Consider the following 19,242-nt stretch of genomic DNA (forward strand, 5'->3'; position numbering starts at 1 on the left):
AAAAAAAAAAAAAAAAAAAAAAGAAAAGGAAGAACTCAAAAAAAAGGAAGGGGTGCAAAAGAGATAAAGCTAAAAAGCTATATAAAAGAAAAGAAAGGCTCACCTGTTTGCCCGGATGATGATGCGCCTCCCAAAGTCTTTGTACTTAACCCAGTCTGAGGTAACATGGTCTTGACAGGACTAGGAATCTGCTCAAGCTGAGGACCTGGGGACGCGGGAAGCTTGGAAGCCTCAGGATCCTGGACAGCCTGGACGTCTTGCATTGGTTGCCCAGTCTCCTCAGCCATGCCACCACTGGGAACCTCCTCCTCCCTACTCTGGGATGCAGCTACAGCCATCTCCTCCTCCAAAGTTTCACCGACCACAGGGGGAGGAACCTCAACCTAAAAAAAAAGGGGTGAGGAACAAAAAAAAAAAAAGGAAAGAAAGGACGTGAGTAACAGGGCAGCACAGACACATAACACTTGTGAAATGAATGTGAGGAAGCAGCAAAAGACACAGATAAGGAAAGCCATACCACATCTTCACCAGAAGACTGGCTTTTGCCCTTCTTGGGATCCAGCTTACGCTTAGACTGCAAAAAAAAAAAAAAACACACAATCACCCATTAGTCCAAAAAAGAAAGGAAAAGGGGAGAAACGACAAAACTGCAACTTAAAAGAGCAAAGGAGGGACGAGGCCTTGCCCTTCTCTTTCTTTCAACAGGGTCTTCAGGTCTCTGTTGTTTACTACGGGTATGCCCAGAGGGTCCCGAGGAACCATGAACTGAAGGACTCACAGGAGCCTGGGGAAGAGAAGACTCTACCTTAGTCTTCACTCGGCCCCTTGCAGCCAAAGGTTGCTCCACTTCCTTCTCTTCAACAAGTATCAACTGCTTCTGGGATTTTCCAGCCTTCTTCTTCCTCTTTGACTTAGGACCGACATCCTCTACACTCTTTTCAGCCGCGGCCTCCTTCAACTTTTCCTGTTTAACTGATTTCTCTTTACTCATGCCAACGGGAGTACTGGCACTTATGGCCTCTACTGCCCCTTTTTTAATTGGTACCCTAGCAGAAGCACCAACGACAAGATCACACCCCAACCAGTTCTCTGGGAAATCCTACGCATAAGTCACCCAACCTTCCCTGGAAGCATGCCATTCTGCAAAGCCAGTTTTGCTGCTCACAGCCGTGGAAACAACACCAGCAGTAGGTAGGGACAGACGCCTGTTGGATGTTGGGGCGGAAGAAATGTCAGGGTTGGGTACTCTCCCAATTGCCCCAGAACCAGCATAATCAGCAAAGGACTTCTGAACCCTCCTCCAATAACCAACATAGCCACTGGAGGCAAAAACTCCTCTCTGAGAGTCAGGCACTACAAACTGAGGACTCCGTTTTGACCAATAAAAGAAGGCCTGAAATCTCATGAAGGGATCCAAGGAAGGAAGAGAAGGAACTATGTCATTGAACACTAGGGGAACATCCTGATCAAAGCCAAACTGCCGAAGTACTCGATGCGCCGAATAATGGGTGTACCGTGGGCCAGTCGAGGAAAGAACAGGAAGCCAGGAAGGACTAATGCAAGCCAAGTAGGCTAAGCTGCCTTCATCACCACTACGTAAATCAAAAGTGTTCCCTGTAGAAGTCAGAAAGGGAGATAACACAGAATTGCAAACAAAACCAGGGCCAAACTCCCGGGGGGAGCGCCAATTCAAATGGCCTGCTTGATCAAATAACTCAACCAAATTAAGATTGCCACCTTTTAGACTCAGCCAATGGAAAATAATAGGGAGGCTGTTAGTAGAACTGCCACAAAGCCCTTTTACCACATCAAGAGATCCCTGAAACTTATCTTTCACAAACTTTAGATTCCTACATTTTGCTAAGGTAACTGAAGAGCGGTCCCACATAAATACCTGAAGAATGACGCAATGAAGCGAAGAAGTGATAACATAACAAGAATCATCCTCAGCCTCATCTCCATGAAGTTGATCCAATTGAGAGTAAACATGGCCCAAAAACATAGGCGCTAGAGGATATTGGGCGCCCTGAGCCAACTTAATAGCTAAAGGAAAAAGAGTGGACTTGATTCCATACCCGGGGAACTCGCTGAACAGGAACTTGCTAAGCCAGAATGCAAGGAACCCGGCATGCCTGACTTCCTTATCCTTTTCACGTGAAAGAGTCATAACCCACCCACCCATCCTGGCCGGTTTCCCACCAGAAGAAGCAGTACGTCCACCAAAGTAAGCAAATAATTTCTCTTCCACTTCGAGATCCTCATCAGAAAGCTTGATATCAAAGGGGTTTTCATCCCCAAGCACCGGAAGGAGAAAATTATTGACCACATCCTCCAAGGTAATAGTCAGTTCACCAACAGAAAAGGAGAAAGTGTGCAGAGTAGGACACCAACGGCGCACCAAATGCCTAAGGCCTTTGGCATCTCTGAAACCCTCGAGATTCCTGGAAATAGCCACTGCCTTCAGGACGCCGGCACGATCCAAGCGACCCACAAACTCCTCATCAGAAAGCTCATTATCCACCCAAATAGGCCAGCCTTGGATCTTTCCAGCGACAAAATCGAAGAAGATGGGGACCGCCTCCCGAAGTCCTCGCCTAATTTGAAGATCAAAAATCTCCCTAGGGTCTAGAACTTGTGCAGAACCAGCAAAACCCGCTTGACCGAAAAATACGCAAGCGTGAGAAGATTGAGGGGTTTCGCCATGAGACACCCGAGGAAAGAATAAGCTAGGGGTATACCAGGGGTCTCGCAAAGGAAAAGCAGGGTGACCAACAACAGGCTCATCTTGCGCAGAACTAGAGGAGCCCTCGCCTTCAAAGGGACTAGGAGTACGCTCCTTTCTTTTTCGAGAAGAAGAAGAAGAAGCCATTGAAGTAATGGGTATCTGGAAAAAAGAAAAGAAGATGGCGACGAGACTGATCGAAAGAAAAGAAAAAGGGTTGAGAACAGAAGACTCAGGTAGACAAGAAAAAAAAAGAGAGTAAATGAGAAAATGCTAGAATGAAGAAATAAGAGCAGTTAGAGAAGATGATGTGTGAAAGACGCGCCAGTTGCCAAGAATTAAATTTAAAAGAGAAGAAGTTAGCGGCAGTTATTAATGAGTGTTATGGGAAATGTAAAAGTAGGTGGTGGGAGTTTTATTTCAACCCAACTGCCACGTCCCACGAGAAAAGGAGGAGTCGCAGAAAAAGGAAGAAGCGAAGGAGCCAGGACGCCGAAGAAATGGAAGATCAGGATCCCCATAGAAGGATCAAAACAAAAGAAGATCCTACAAAAAAAAAAAAACTCACGCATGGGCTGCAGGCAACCCATGAGCTCGGGTCGGGACGCCCAAAAGGAAAAATTGGGTCGGGACGCCCAGAAGCAGTACCAGAGGCAGAGGATCCCTGGACGCGTAAGGTGAAACTAAAGCAGATTTGAAGAGAGAAAAGAGACAAAAGGCACGCGGACCTTATGACCCAGGCACACAGTGGAAGTACAAAGCAAAAATGCAGGAGCTTTGGTTTCAACCATTTGAAGAAAGAGACAAGGAAAAGTACAACTGGGAAAGCTGGAGCAAAAGCCAAAAGGCCTCAGGTCAGCCAACGGGAAAATCTAGAAATGGGAAGCTAGCTGGGAGACTTTCATCTGGTCGTAACAAAAAGAAAGAAACTATGAAGAAAAGGGAAACGACATGATCCTGAAGCAACCAGGCACGGAACTGACTTCAAAGGGCAAAAAGGAAAAATCGGTAGTACCCCGAGAGCCCGAAGCTGTGCTATAAAAGGGGGGAAGGAAAAAGGATAAGGCATTCAATTCTGGACGTTTAGATCATTCGTTAAGACATTTAAAGTCATTTCTCTAAAGTCTCATAAAGGTTGTAAAAGAGACTTTGTAAAACTAAAGGGAAAACAGAGGAATCTGTTCCTGGTATCCCAGAGGCAGCCACTACAGTACACGCTCGGATTCAACGAATTCAAACTTTGCAAGTCTTTGAAGCTTGAATGGCTATCAAAGTCTGTAATTTTTGAACTCATTTGAACCTTGCATCATGTCTTAGTGAGCTTTGTAATCACAATTAAAAGAAACTAATGAAACACACCTCACTAATTAGAGGATCCCTAACGTGTTCTTTGCATTATATTTCATTTATTATGCATTTCCTTTACTGTTAAAATGTCATTCAATACGAATACTTTTTTGTTAGTTGTTTGCATTGTAGGAAGTTTGTTCTGTACGCCAATCTATTCTTAAAACATCCCTTTAGCTGCGGAGAATTGATCCCAGTCCACCAAGAACATATTATACGGCCCAGGATCCTTGGGCCATAGTGCTAAAGAAAAAAGGCACTCTCACAGAAGTCAAGTATAAGAGACTCAATTTCGGTGTTCTTCAATGAAGACAAACAGAAACCCAAACTTTCCACGAAGAACAAACCCAAACTACGAAGGCAAAAGAACAAACCCAAATTATGGAGACAAAAAGAAAAAAACAAGCCAAAGAGATCAAACCCAAGCAGTGACAGTGAAGGCTCCAGGAGGCGACGGTGATTCAACCTAGATGGCAAAGGCTCTAGGTGGCAGCGACGAGGTTCGTTGATGTTTCTCTCTTGATCTTTAGGTGGGTTTCTTGATTCTTGTTGTTAATGGTTCTCTCTAGGTCTTTGGGTTTCTTGATTGTTGATGTTGAGTGTGTTGAGGTTCAAAATTGGTCATAGACTAAGGCCCAATGAAATAAAACATTGGGCTCATTTCACCAAAAATAAATAAATAAATAATGAAGCTAAGAGAAAAATGAGAGAAAAAAGAGGGTTGGGCTCACACAAATGAAGAAAAGAGAAAAGAAAGAAGAAAAGGGCAAGAGGCCCAAAGGATTGAGATCCAAAGACCCATAAAAGAACAAAGTTTAAAATACGTAAGGGGAGAGAGAGGACCAAAACGGCCAGGGCCAATAAATCAAAGGGAGCCCAGTAAGAAAAACTGGGCCGGGATCTCAGAAGTCATCAGAGTCCGGGGATCCCTAGGGCACACGAAGTAAGATTGAGGCAAAGAGGGATTAAGGACAAAGAGCATGCGGGTCTCATACTCTAGACATGCAGTGGGACCAAGAAGTACGAAGCAAAAAAACGCATGAGCCGTGATCACAACCATTTGGAGGAAATGACAAGGAAAAGTACACCTGAAAAAGCTGGAGAGGTGGAAGAAAAAGCCAAACAGCTGAAGATCAGCCAGCAGAGAAGTCTGGAAATAGAAAACTAGCTAAGGAACTTTCGTTTAGTCGCACCAAAGTAAGAAGCTATGAGAAAAAAAGGAAACGACATAGCCCTGAGCAAAATGGCATGGCACAATCTCTAAAAGGCAAAAGGGAGAAAACACTAGTAACTTGGAGCCCGAGCTGTGCTATAAAAGGAGGAGGGGCTCCATGCTGAGGGGCATTGGAGATTCGGATAGAGATTCATTTTGGTTATATCATTCAGGCATTCATGGTCATTTTCTGGTGTCTCATAGAACTATAGAGAGAGCTCTGTAAAATTAAAAGAAAATAGATGAACCGCTCCCGGTATCCCCGAGACAGCCACTATAGCACATGCTCGGATTTAACAAATTGAAACTTTGCAAGTCTTGGAAGCTTAAATAGCTATCAAAGTCTGTAATTTTTGAACTTAGTTGCACTTTGTATCACGTCTTAGCGAGCATTGTAATAATAACTAAAGAAAATTAATAAAATGCACCTCACTAATTCGAGGATCCCTAACCTTTTCTTACATTGTATTTCATTTGTTGTGTATTCCTTTGCTATTAAAATCTCATTCAATATAGATATTTTTGTTTGTTAGTTATTTGTATTGTAGGAAGCTTGTTTTGTGCACCACTCGGTTCTTAAACAGCCCCTATTAGCTGCGGTGAACCGACCCTAGTCCACCAAGAATATTTATTTGGCCCAGGATCTTTGGGCCACTGTGCTGAGAAGAAAAAGGCACTCTCACATTTTGGCGACTTCACTGGGGACAGGAAAAGGAAAGGGAAGAAAACAATCCCTTCGCAAAACATGCCTCTAAGACCAAGGAATAGCAAAGGTGCTAATATGCCACCCGCAGCCTCTAAGCCCGTGGGAGAAAATGAAGTGGCCTCTAGACAAAGAGGTGAAGTGCCCTTGACAAAACAGGAGGTCGTGTCAGAACAAAGAAACGCAAGGCAAGAGCCAGACCCCATGGCTCAAATGACTGCAATGTTGAAAGACTTGCAAAAAGAAGTTCACCTTATCAAAGAAGCCAAGACACAAGAAGTTAGGGACAACACCCCCCTCGTGGGCAACCAAGACAAGACCCAACCAGAAGGAGGGTCAACGATGGGAGGAGGAACCAACCCCTAGTACCTAACACTGGCAGATGTCAGTGCCTTCCTGGACCAAGAAAGGGAAAAACTTTCGGGGATCCCCAAGCAATTTTCTCGGGATCCCCCATTCCTACCAGAACTCCTTGGCAAGCCATATCCCAAGATATATGAACCACCAAAGTTCCATCCTTTTGATGGAAGGAACGGAAGCGCAGTAGAACACGTGAGTAGGTTCGTCCACACTATGGGCCCCTACGCAGGGGACCGAGAGCTGTGTCTAAGAGAGTTTGCTAAGTCCTTAGTGGACAGAGCATACACTTGGTACACCACACTGAGACCTGGGTCCATAAAGACCTGGGACGAGATGATGGAGAGGTTTTGCGTAAAATATTACCCTAGTGAGGACAAGGTCACTTTCCAAAGCCTTCAGATGGTACAGCAAAGGCTTGGAGAGGATCCCGTCCAGTTCATTAAAAGATTTGAAGATGTGTCCCTAGATTGTTATGGGGACCATGAAGAAAAAGAACTCGTAGAGACTTGCATATCTAACATGCTTTTTGATTACAGACTCAACCTCAAAAATTTATGTATCACACAGTTTACTGACCTGTTACAAAGAACTAGAAGGAGAGCACAAACTATGAGGGCAAAGAGGATGCCAGCGTCCCAAGCCATGACAGCATCGGTGGGAGAAAAAAGGAAGAGGCCTGATGAAAAAATGTTCGAGGAACCACCGGTGATCCCATGTACCGCAGAAGAGTTAAACCATGTCCTAGACAAATGGATCGGGGATGAAGTGATTAGACCATTCACTGTGTCTAGACTACCAACCGAGGAAGAAAGGAAAAATCCTTTGTTTTGCAGGATTCATAATTATGTCAAGCATTCCACCAAAGACTGCTAGACCTTTCGCAGGCTCTTTCACAAGAAGCTAAGAGAAGGAACCCTGGAGTTCACCCAGAAGGAGCCAGAAGTACAAAAGAACCCCTTGCCTAACCACAAAGGAAAATGGGTGGTGGCTGTAGTAATCCATGGGAACCCAGCAGAAGCAGAGGAGCCAGAAGGATCCTTCCACCCGAACACAGTCAAAACCCTCCAGAAGAATCCCAAGTTCAGATCACTATTCAACTAGCTGGGACTTGGACCAGAAGCAAGAAGGGTAGCCACGGAATCTCTCATGACTATAGCAACAAATTCAAGAATGGAGTGTTTCACAGAAGAATCACATGCTAGTCGAGCTTTCCTAGAGACAACCAATGCCATAACTTTCACTGATGAAGACATGGAGGTTGAGCATCCAGACCACCGTAGACCCTTCTATCTAATGGCTACCATAAACGGTGTCCAAATCAGAAGAGCACTGGTGGACACAAGAGCATCACTCAACCTCATAGCCCTGAGCACCTTGGAAGCCATAGGCCTAGCTGGAATGAGGATCCTGGGGGCTCCCATGGAGATAACCGGATTTGGAGGATTAGCAGAATCAACCAGGGATATATACAACTGGCCTTAAGAGTAGGGCCAATAGTAGCCTTGACCAAATTTCATGTAATCAACTCAGAGGTGTCCTACCATGTACTGCTGGGACGGCCATGGCTCCATAAGCACCGCCTTATACCATCCACATACCATCAGTGTGTTAAGGGGAGATTGAATGGGAGGCTTGTAAGGATCCCTACCAACCATAATCCTTTCAGCCAAGGAGAAGTAAACTTTGTAAAAACGATGTTCTTTGATGAGTTAGAACCCAATGATGAGAGTCCCATGCCAGGGACCCCAAGAGCACCTATCTTGGAAAAAGAAGAAGGAGGAGGTACCAATGACTTAAGAGACCTCCTGAAGAGAAAAAGGCAAAAGAAGGAGCCCAACACCTCAGGATCCCGGGAATGTGTAGTAGTGCGGGAACCCGGGGGAAGATTAATTTACCGCTTGTGAAGGTACGCGAGGCTTGAGTGCATCGTGTAGGAGGGTCCCAGACCACCAGAATGTATGGTAGCTCAAGAGGAAATCTTAGAGGAATCAGTTAAAGAGACACAGATCCAGCCTGAGGAAGAATTGGAAGAAATAAACTTGGGAGCTGAGCTAGGATCCTAGAAGCCTGTTTCCATCAATAGCCAGTTAACAGCACAAAAAAGGGAGCCACTGGTAGCCTTACTCAAAGAATACATGGATGTGTTCGTATGGACCTACGATGAGATGTCTAGCCTGGATCCTGGGCTCATGGCCCATGCTCTCAACGTAGACCCAGGAGTCAAACTAATAGTCCAACTTGCTAGGATATTTCATACTGATGTAAAAGCTCAGATAACCCAGGAGGTCAAGAAGCTGCTGGCAGCTGGTTTTATCAAGCCCATTCAACATCCCAAATGGCTTTCCAACATAGTACCTGTGAAGAAAAACAATGGCCAAATTCGTTGCTGTATGGACTTTCGTAATCTAAACAAGACATGTCCAAAAGATGAGTTGCCCCTGCCTAATATTGACCTCCTTGTGGACTCAGCTGCAACAAGTTCTATGTTCTCATTCATGGATGGGTATAGTAGGTACAATCAGATTCGCATGGCTGCCAAGGACGCTGAGAAGACAGCATTCAAGACCCCAATTGAGAATTTTTATTACACTGTGATGCCCTTCGACCTCAAAAATGTAGGAGCCACGTACCAGCAAACCATGACAGCCATCTTCCACGACATGATGCATAAGGAAATGGAAGACTATGTGGATGATATTGTGGTCAAGTCAAAAACTAGGACAGGACACCTCTAGGTACTTGAACAAGTTTTCAAAAGATGTAGAGAATACAAACTACGCATTAACCCCATGAAATGTGCCTTTGGAGTATTTGCGGGAAAGTTCCTCAGGTTCCTGGTACATCACAGAGGCATAAGTATAGATCCAGCCAAAACTACAGCCATTGCCACTATGAAAAGACCAACAACAGTGAGGGAGCTCAAAAGCTTCCTAGGAAGGGTCTCCTACATCAAGAGATTTGTGTCAGTGCTGGCTTCAGTTAGAGGAGGCTTATCCAAACTATTAAAGAAAGGAACTAAGTTCACTTGGGGAGCAAAACAACAAGAAGCCTTCCAAAGGATTCAACAGATTATGAATCATCTACCCACTCTCCAGGCACCAGTACATGGGCGGCCCCTGTTATTGTACTTGGCATCAAATGCCCAAGCAATAGGAGCCCTGGTGGCACAAGAAGATAATAATGGGAATGAGCAACATGTTTACTATGTAAGCAGGACATTCAAGGATGCCGAAACCAGGTATCCTAGGATAGAAAAGGCTTGCCTAGTGGTCATTTACGCATCCCAGAGGCTAAAGAGGTATTTCTCAGCTCACCAAATCCTTTTGGTGACTAAGTCACACCCCATAAAAGCACTCCTGCATCAGCCCCTCCTAACAAGAAAAATAGCACAATGACTGGTCCTGCTTTCTCAATATGACATAGTTCTCAAGACCCCTAAGGCTATCAAAAGTCAAGCCATAGCTGACCTCCTGGCACAATTCCCAAGGAAGGAGGAAACCTCACTAAATGAAGAGATCCCAGGTGAGGTAGCAGTAGCAGAAATCCCAGGAAAGAAATGGACAATGAGATTCGATGGGTCAGCTATAGCAACCTCAAATGGAGTGGGAGTTGTACTAAGATGTGAGGATGGGGACACCATACCCCTGTCTTTCAAGCTTGGGTTCTCTTGTTCCAATAATGCAGCTAAGTATGAGGCGTACTTGACCGGGCTAACTATAGCACTCAGTATAGGGGTAAAACACATGAGAGTACTGGGCGATTCCAATCTTGTAGTTTCTCAAGTAAAAGGTGACTTTGCACTAAGGAAACAAAGTTTAGCAGCCTACAGGACTTGGGCGCAAAGGCTGGAACAGGAATTCTTGACATTTAGCATAGAGTACACACAGAGGAATGAAAACAGGTTTGCAGATGCGCTTGCCACCCTGGGGTCCCAAGTACCATTCAAAGGAAAAGACACTCTGGTCAGAATAGGAAGGCAAGAGCACTCCATCTTAAAAATCCTCCAAAGGATATCCCCCGAAGAGTCCAAGCAATGGGACTGAAGGAGCGAAGTGAAAGAAAAAATGAAAGAGACAAGATCCGGAGGAAGTGTCAAGGAACTGAGGGACTACGCTTTAATAGAATGAAAACTATACAGGAGACTGCCCAGAGGGATCCTATCCAAATGTATCAATGAGAAGGAGGGGAAACTAAGGTTAGAAGAGCTATATACTCAAGTCTACGGGACCTCAGAAAAGATCAGCCTATATAAAAGAATGCAGCGCATGGGATACTACTGGCCAAATATGAACAAAGAGGCAGCAACTATACAGGAAAAATGTCAAGAATGCCCATCCTCGGTGGACAGGGAAGAAAGCTACACTGTATTTATTACAGAAGATTAGAGGACTCCCTTCATGGAATACTTGGCTCAAAGGATCCTACCGACTGACAGGGCATTGGCCCACCAGCTCAAGAAACTCGTAGTCAGATACTTTTTGCAAAATGGGATCCTATTCAAAAAGGGATACAACGGGGATCCCCTAAGATGCTTGGGGCCAAGGGAAGCTAGGGATGTAGTCAGGGAAGTCCATTCTGGTGATTATGGAAGTCACCCAGGAAAAATGAGGCTCTATAAACAGTTACTACTGTTGGGGTACTACTGGCCAACAATGAAAAGGGACTCCGAGAAGTTAGTCAGAACCTGCCATGCATGTCAAGTCCTCGAAGATGCAATCCATACTCACCCAAATATGTTACAGGATATGACAACTCCATAGCCTTTCCACATCCAATGGTTACATATGGATCTTGGCAGCTACTGAGTACTTTACAAAATGGGTGGAGGCCATTCCCTTGAAAAAGGCTACTGGAGCAACTGTAGCAAACTTCATTTGGGAGCATATCATTACAAGGTTTGGGATCCCCAGAAGGTTGATCAGTAACAATGGAACCCCATTCATAAACAAAAACATGAAGGGGTTAACTGAGACTTACTACATCAAGCATGGAAGGTCCACACCGTACTACCCACAGGGAAATGGCCAGGCGGAGGCCACCAACAGGGTGATATTGAAGATCCTTAAAAAAATGAAGCAGAAGTATAGAGGAAAATGGAGTGACCATTTGGCAGATGTACTATGGGCATGCAGGAGCTCTGTGAAGACAGCCACGGGATTCTCACCATTCTCCCTGGTCTATAAGATGGAAGTCATCAGCCCTGTAGAATTAATTGTTCCCACACCAAGAGTATTACTTGAAGAAAGCCAAAAGGATATCGAAGACACAAACAATGAAAGGAGATTAGCAGACCATGAAGGGGTAGAGGAAGAAAGAGAGCTAGCCAAGAGAAGAAGCCAGAGGTACCAGCAAAGAATGACTAGAGCATATGCACAAGCAGTACGCCCAAGAACTTTCACTAAAGAGCAGCTGGTACTAAGGACAGCAAAGCATGTGAGAAGAAACCTACCAGGACCCTCCAAATTTGCCCTAAAGTGGGAAGGACCCTACATCATCAGGGAAGCCCATGACAGTGGGTATTACTATCTTACAAAGGAAGATGGGACAATCCTAACAGAGCCCATAAATGGGAAGTGGCTAAAACAGTACTATGCATGAGAAAGGAGATGTCTCAATACACTGGAATCCTTTTTGCCAAACTCTCCAACCTACTAAGTGTTTCTTTCTTCTTATATATTATCGCTTAAGTAATTTTGTTCAGGGACTCGTGGTAGAAGGACACTCTATGATCCTTACTATCTTTGTTAGATTTGCTGTGTTCCTTGAATGACATTTATGTTTTAAATTCAATGAAATTTCTTTTTATTTCTCAACTATTAAATCCTAAGTATTACAAAGTCCTAACACAGACGAAATCAAGGGAGGATACCTGGGGAAATCTTTTTGATGCATGACCCTGGATCACCCCACAGATAACTACACACAGTTAAAGTTTCAAATACATGGTCTAGGATCCTGGAACATACTAAGGATACCTAGCCCAGTACTTGATAAAAAAATATAAATAAATAAATAAATTAATTAAAAAATAAAAATCCTGCCAAGTTCATGAGCTGGGACAAAAGTATAATTAACGATCAACACCCACCTTCAGAATCCTCCAATTCTAAAGAAGAAGCAGATTTCACAAAGGCTTGGCCTGGAAAGAAAAAGGAAAGAAAGAACTCGAAAACAGGGGGAGAAAGAAAAGAAAAGGGGATGCAACAGAAATATAATTAACGATATTATAAAAGAATAAAGCTCACCTGTTTGCCCAGATGGAGACGCGCCTCCCAAAGTCATTATACTTAACCCCGTCTGAGGTAGCACAGTCCTGATAGGACTGGGAGTCTACTCAGATTGGGGACCCTGGGACGCGGGAAGCTCAGGAACCTCAGGATCTTGGGTAGCCTGGACACCCTGCATTGGCTGCCCAACCTCCCCAGCAATGCCACAACTAGGAGTCTCCTCTTCAGTACCCTGAGATCCAGCTGCAACCATTTCCTCTTCCAAAGTCTCACCAACCTCGAGGGGGGGGGGGGAGACCTCCACCTAAGAAAAAGGGGGAGGGGCAACATGAACAACAAAAAGCTTAAGGGCATCACAAGTACACAGTGCTAAAAAAAAATGGATAAAGACAAACAGCAAGAAGGCGTGGATAAAAAAAAAAAAACATACCACATCTTTACCAGAAGAAGGACTTCTACCTTTCATAAGATCCAACTTACGCTTGGACTGCAAAAAAAACAACCACTCATCAGTTTAAAAAAAAAAAAAAAAAAAAAAAAAGCTACAATGTAAAAGAGAAAAGAAGTAAAGAAGTCTTGCCCTTCTCTCTCTCTCAACAGGGTCTCCGGTTCTCTGTTGTTTACTACGGGTACATCCAGAGGGTCCTAGAGAACCATGGACTGAAGAACTCACAGGAGCCTGGAGAAAAGAAGACTCTACCTTAGTCTTCACCCGGCCCTTTACGACCAAAGGTTGCTCAACTTCTTTTTCCTCAACAAGCACCAACTGTTTCTGAGATTTCCCAGTTTTCTTATTTTTTGTCTTAGGGCTAGTACCCCATACACTCTCTTCAACTGTAGCCTCCTTCAACTTTTCCTGCTTAATTATTTTTCCTCTACTTATGCCAACGGGAGTACCAGTACTTATAGCCTCTATTACCCCCTTCTTAATTGGTACCCCTGCAGAAGCACCAACAATAAGGTCACACCCCAACCAAGTTTCTAGGAAATCCTGCGCATAAGTCACCCAACCTTCCTTGGAAGCGTGCCATTCTGCGAAACCAGTTTTGCTACTTACAGTAGTAGAAACAACACCAGCAGTAGGCAGAGACAGACACTTGTTGGATGTTGGGGTAGAAGAAATGCCAGGATTGGGGACTTTCCCAATCGTGGCAGAACCAGCATAGTCAACAAAGGACTTTTGCACCCTTCTCCAGTAGTCAGCATAACCACTGGAAGCAAAAACTCCTCTCTGAAAGTTGGGCACTACAAACTGAGGACTCCTTCGTGACCAATAAGAGAAGGCTTGAAGTCTCATAAAAGGATCCAAGGAAGGAAGATAAGGTACTATGTCATTAAATACTGAAGGGATATCCTGATTGAAACCAAACTGCCGAAGTACTCGATGTGCCGAGTAATGGATGTACCGTGGGCCATTCGAGGAAAGCACAGGAAGCCAAGAAGGACTAATGCAAGCCAAGTAGGCTAAGCTACCTTCATCACCACGACGTAAATCGAAAGTATTTCCTGTAGAAGTCAGAAAAGGAGATAACACAGAATCACAAACAAAACCGGGGCCAAACTCCCAGGGAAAGCGCCAATGCAAATGGCCTACTTGATCAAATAATTCAACCAAGTTAAGGCTGCCACCTTTCAAACTCAACCAATGGAAAATAATAGGGTGGCTGTCAGTTGAGCTGCCACAAAACCCTTTAACCACGTCAGGGGATCCCTGAAACTTATCTTTCACAAATTTTAAATTCCTACATCTTACTAAAGTAACCGAAGAACGATCCCACAAAAATACCTGGAGAATGGCGCAATAAAGAGAAGAAGTAATTACATAACAAGAATCCCCCTCGGCTTCATCTCCATGAAGTTGATCCAATTGAGAATAGACATGGTCCAAAAACATGGGGGCTAGAGGATATTGAGCACCCTGAACCAACTTAATCGCCAATGGAAAAATAGTAGACTTGATTCCATACCCAGGGAACTCGCTGAACAGAAACTTGCTAAGCCAGAATGCAAGGAACCCGGCTCGCCTAAACCTCCTTATCCTTCTTGCGCGAAAGATTCATAACCTACCTACCCATCCTAGCCGGTTTCCCAACAAGAGAAGCAGTACGTCCACTAAAGTGAGCAAATAACTTCTCTTCCACCTTGAGATCCTCGTCAGAAAGATTAATATCAAAGGGGTTTTCATCCCCAAGCACCGAAAAGAGAAGATTGTTGACCACATCCTCTAGAGTGACAGTCAGTTCACCAACAGAAAAAGAGAAAGTGTGCAAAGCTGGGCACCAACGGCGCACCAAATGCCTAAGACCCTTGGCATCTCTGAAACCCTCAAGATTCTTGGAAATAGCCACTACCTTCAGGACACTGGCGTGCTCCAAGCGGCCCATAAATTCCTCGTCAGAAAGTTCATTGTCCACCCAGATTGGCCAGTCTTGGATCTTTCCAGCGACAAAATCGAAAAAGATAGGGACCGCCTCTTAAAGTCCTCGCCTGATCTGGAGATCAAAAATCCCCCTAGGATCTGGAACTTGTGCAGAACCAACAAAGCTCGCTTGACCAGAGAATATCAAGGCATGAGTGGATGGAGGGGTCTCGCCATGGGACACCTGAGGGAAAAATAAGCTAGGAGTGTACCAGGAGTCTCGTAAGGGGAAAGCAAGGCGCCCAATGACAGACTCACCTTCCACAGAACTAGAGGAACCTTCACCTTCAAAGGGACTAGGAGTACGCTCCTTTCTTTTTCGAGAAAAAGAAGAAGCCATTGAAACAATGGGTATCTTGAAGGAAGAAAGCGAGTAGTAACATGACTGATCAAAAAAAAAAGGAGAGAGAAAGACTAGGAATAGAAAATTCAAGCAGTCAAGAAATGAAAGTTAATGTGAAAAGGCTAGAATGAAGAAATAAAAGAGCAGTTAGAGAAGACAATATGTGGAAAGACGCGCCAGTTGCCAGGAATTTAATTTAAAGAGGGAAGAGTTATCAGCAGTTATTAGTGGGAGTTATGGGAAACGTAAAAGTAGGTGGTGGAAGTTCCTTTTCGAAACTCAACTGCCACGTCTCACATAAAAGGGAGGAGTTACAAGAAAAGAAAGTGAAGGAGCCAGGATACCAAAGACCAAAAATTAAGGATTAGGATCCCCGAAGAAGGAAGAAATACTGCAGAAACTCACGCATGGGCTGTAGGCAACCCATGAGCTTGGGGGGTTAAATGTTGAGGTTCAAAATTGGTCACAGACTAAGGCCCAAATAAATAAAACGTTGGGCTCATTTCACAAAAAAAATAAATAAATAAATAATGAAGCTAAGAGAAAAATGAGAGAAAAATGAGGGTTGAGCTCACACAAATGAAGAAAAGAGAAAAGAAAGAAGAAAAGGGCAAGAGGCCCAAAGGATTGAGATCCAAAGACCTATAAAAGAACAAAGTTTAAAATAAGTAAGGGGAGAGAGAGGACCAAAACGGTTAGGGCTAATAAACCAAAGGGAGCCCAGTAAGAAAAACTGGGCCGGGATCCCAGAAGTCATCAAAGTCTGGGGATCCCTGGGGCGCACGAAGTAAGATTGAGGCAAAGAGGGATTAGGGACAAAGAGCATGCAGGTCTTATACTGCAGACATGCAGTGGGACCAGGAAGTATGAAGCAAAAAAATGCATGAGCCGTGATCACAACCATTTGGAGGAAATGACAAGGAAGAGTACAACTGAAAAAGCTGGAGAGGTGGAAGAAAAAGCCAAACAGCTGAAGATCAGCCAGCGGAGAAGTCTGGAAATAGAAAACCATCTAAGAGACTTTCGTTTGGTTGCACCAAAAGTAAGAAGCTATGAGAAAAAAAGGAAACGACATAGCCCTGAGCAAACTGGCACGACATAATCTCTAAAGGGCAAAAGGGAGAAAACACTAGTACCCTAGAGCTCGTGTTGTGCTATAAAAGGAGGAAGGGGTCCATGCTGACGGGCATTGGAGATTCGAATAGAGATTCGTTTTGGTTATATCATTCAGGCACTCATGGTCATTTTCTGGAGTCTCATAGAACTATAGAGAGAGCTCTGTAAAATTAAAAGAAAACAGCGGAACCGCTCTCGGTATCCCAGAGACAGCCACTATAGCACATGCTCGGATCCAACAAATTCAAACTTTGCAAGTCTTGGAAGCTTAAATAGCTATCAAAGTCTGTAATTTTTGAACTTAGTTGCACCTTGTATCACGTCTTAGTGAGCATTGTAATAATAACTAAAGAAAATTAATAAAATGCACCTCACTAATTCGAGGATCCCTAACCTTTTCTTACATTGTATTTCATTTGTTGTGTATTCCTTTGCTGTTAAAATGTCATTCAATATAAATATTTTTGTTTGTTAGTTATTTGTATTGTAAGAAGCTTGTTTTGTGCACCACTCGGTTCTTAAACAGCCCCTGTTAGCTGCGGTGAACCAAGCCCAGTCTACTAAGAATATTTATTTGGCTCAAGATCTTTGGGCCACTATGCTAAAAAGAAAAAGGCACTCTCATAGAGTGTTGTTGCGCCTCATTGGATGTGAATGAGAGACGGAGAGAAGTAGGTGAGTGAAAAATTGTGATGTTTCTCTCTAGATTCTCTAGATTTCGTTGGGTGAGAGAGTTGTGTTGAGAAATCGAGTTCTACAAACTCGATTTGTATAGCTGCTCCTAAATAGTTTTGAAAACATGCTAACTAACAAAATTGTTTAAAAATTGGTGTTATTTTGAAGGAAAAAAAAAAAAAAACCCAAAACGTGTCACCGTATAAGTAGCCAATCTCCCAACTTAAAGAGATCGTGAGATATTATCTTAGAGGATTTACATCAATTCATGCAAAAAATTTCGTTTATTTTAGTATAAGGACTTACTTTTCCTATTTTACATATTCACTTTTCAAAACGTTTCATATCAGTTTATCTATCTTATATTACATTACATTAAAATATCAAATTTTATTGATTTTTTTTTTTTCTTTCTTCACATACAGTAATAATTATCCACTCTCTTATTTCAACCTTAGGATTCAGGATACGTAAAGAAATAATAAAAAATTATATGCAAAGTGAATAATGTTAATGTAAATTTACACAATTACTATAACAATTTTGCAAAATTACACATTTTTAGCTTGACTGATGTGAGTGATTTTAGAGGTTAAATGTTAAAATTGATACATTTTTGCTTGATGCAAATGCTCATGCCATTGAGAAAACAAGGCGGCCATTTAAGCTAAGGTTTTGATGAAACTCAAAGCCATAGCTTCCACACCCGCCAAATTGTATGGAAGAAACTCTGGCAAGAGTCGCAATTCCACCAAGATAAACACTAGACTATCTGTAATTGGGATTGAGATTAGGTGCAATATCTAAGGTAGTGCACATGATGCAATTGTAATGAATTGTTGAGATTGAAAAAAAAAAATCAATCTCAACCATTTAATAAAAAGTGAGTTCCAGTTAGCTCAACTAGTAAAGTCTCTGATGGTTGTATAAGAGATTTGGAGTTCAATCCCTGCCTATATCAAAAACTGATTAATATCTTGGTCTGATGATAAAAAAACTATCTTCAAGAGCGGATATCATAAGTTGAAACTCTCTCAAAAACTATTTAATAAAAATATATTAAAAAGAAATAAAAAGTTAATTTTTTTTTTCTAAACAAGTTAACAAGTTAAGAATGTAGAATTTTTTGTGAAAATAATGAGATTAATTGCATAGTGCATTTGCACCGGATCTCAATCCCTGCGATTGAGCCTGATCTTAACGAATATCTAGTTGACCGATGGCGCACCAACGCTGTTGTCCCTGTATCATCTCCTTCAACCTCCTCTCTCTTTCTTATAAGAATTGGGATCGATAAGCCCGATAAACCTCACAACTTTGAACCTCAAATATACTAATACAATATGGGGAGAGAAGCTCGTGACAAATTAATAGCTGTCTACAATACCATGAGCAATGAGCATATGGGAATTTAATGAGAATTATGAGGACGTCCATTCTGGGATTTCATTGTAGAGAAGGATGACATATTAGAGAGATAATTGTTCATTAGCATATTGCTTTTTTATGAGAATTGATAACCAACATAAGTATTGAAAGGTATAGTTCTTTTTTTCTATTTCCTGGCTTTTCAGTATCTTTAATCATACTTTGTTTATGTTCCATTTTGTTATGTTTATGTAGCGCATGAAATCCGTCAAAGTAATAGTTATTCTAGAAGCAATTACTAAGATTAGCCGCTACCAATGTTTGGTCTCACAAGTCACAATACCTCCAATAAATATAGGGTGCTGAAACCCTGTAGCCAAAGAATCCAAGGATCTTGCCAAGCATCTATATATCATACCTCCTGCCCACCAAATAACACATGCCTTTGTTAATAATACTTCCTACAACTTTCTATTCCATGCCATATGCATGATGCTAATCTGAGTCCATTTCCCCTCAACCAATCTTTTGCATAACAATTACAAATTGTCATGCCCAGTTACTGTCATCCATTCCAGCCTATCTTTCAGAGCATGGCTGTCTCGATATCTTTAAATCTTCAAAACCCTAATCCACCAATATGTCGCAATTTGACACAATTCATACCACCCTTTTGTGGCCAAATATCTCTGGCTCTTTTTATTTATATTCCACCAAAACTTCCTAACTAAAAGCATTCATCTCCTCAA

The sequence above is a fragment of the Quercus suber genome, unplaced genomic scaffold (assembly GCF_002906115.3).
Source record: "Quercus suber isolate HL8 unplaced genomic scaffold, Cork oak 2.0 scaffold_26, whole genome shotgun sequence".
In the NCBI taxonomy this organism is placed as follows: Eukaryota; Viridiplantae; Streptophyta; class Magnoliopsida; order Fagales; family Fagaceae; genus Quercus; species Quercus suber.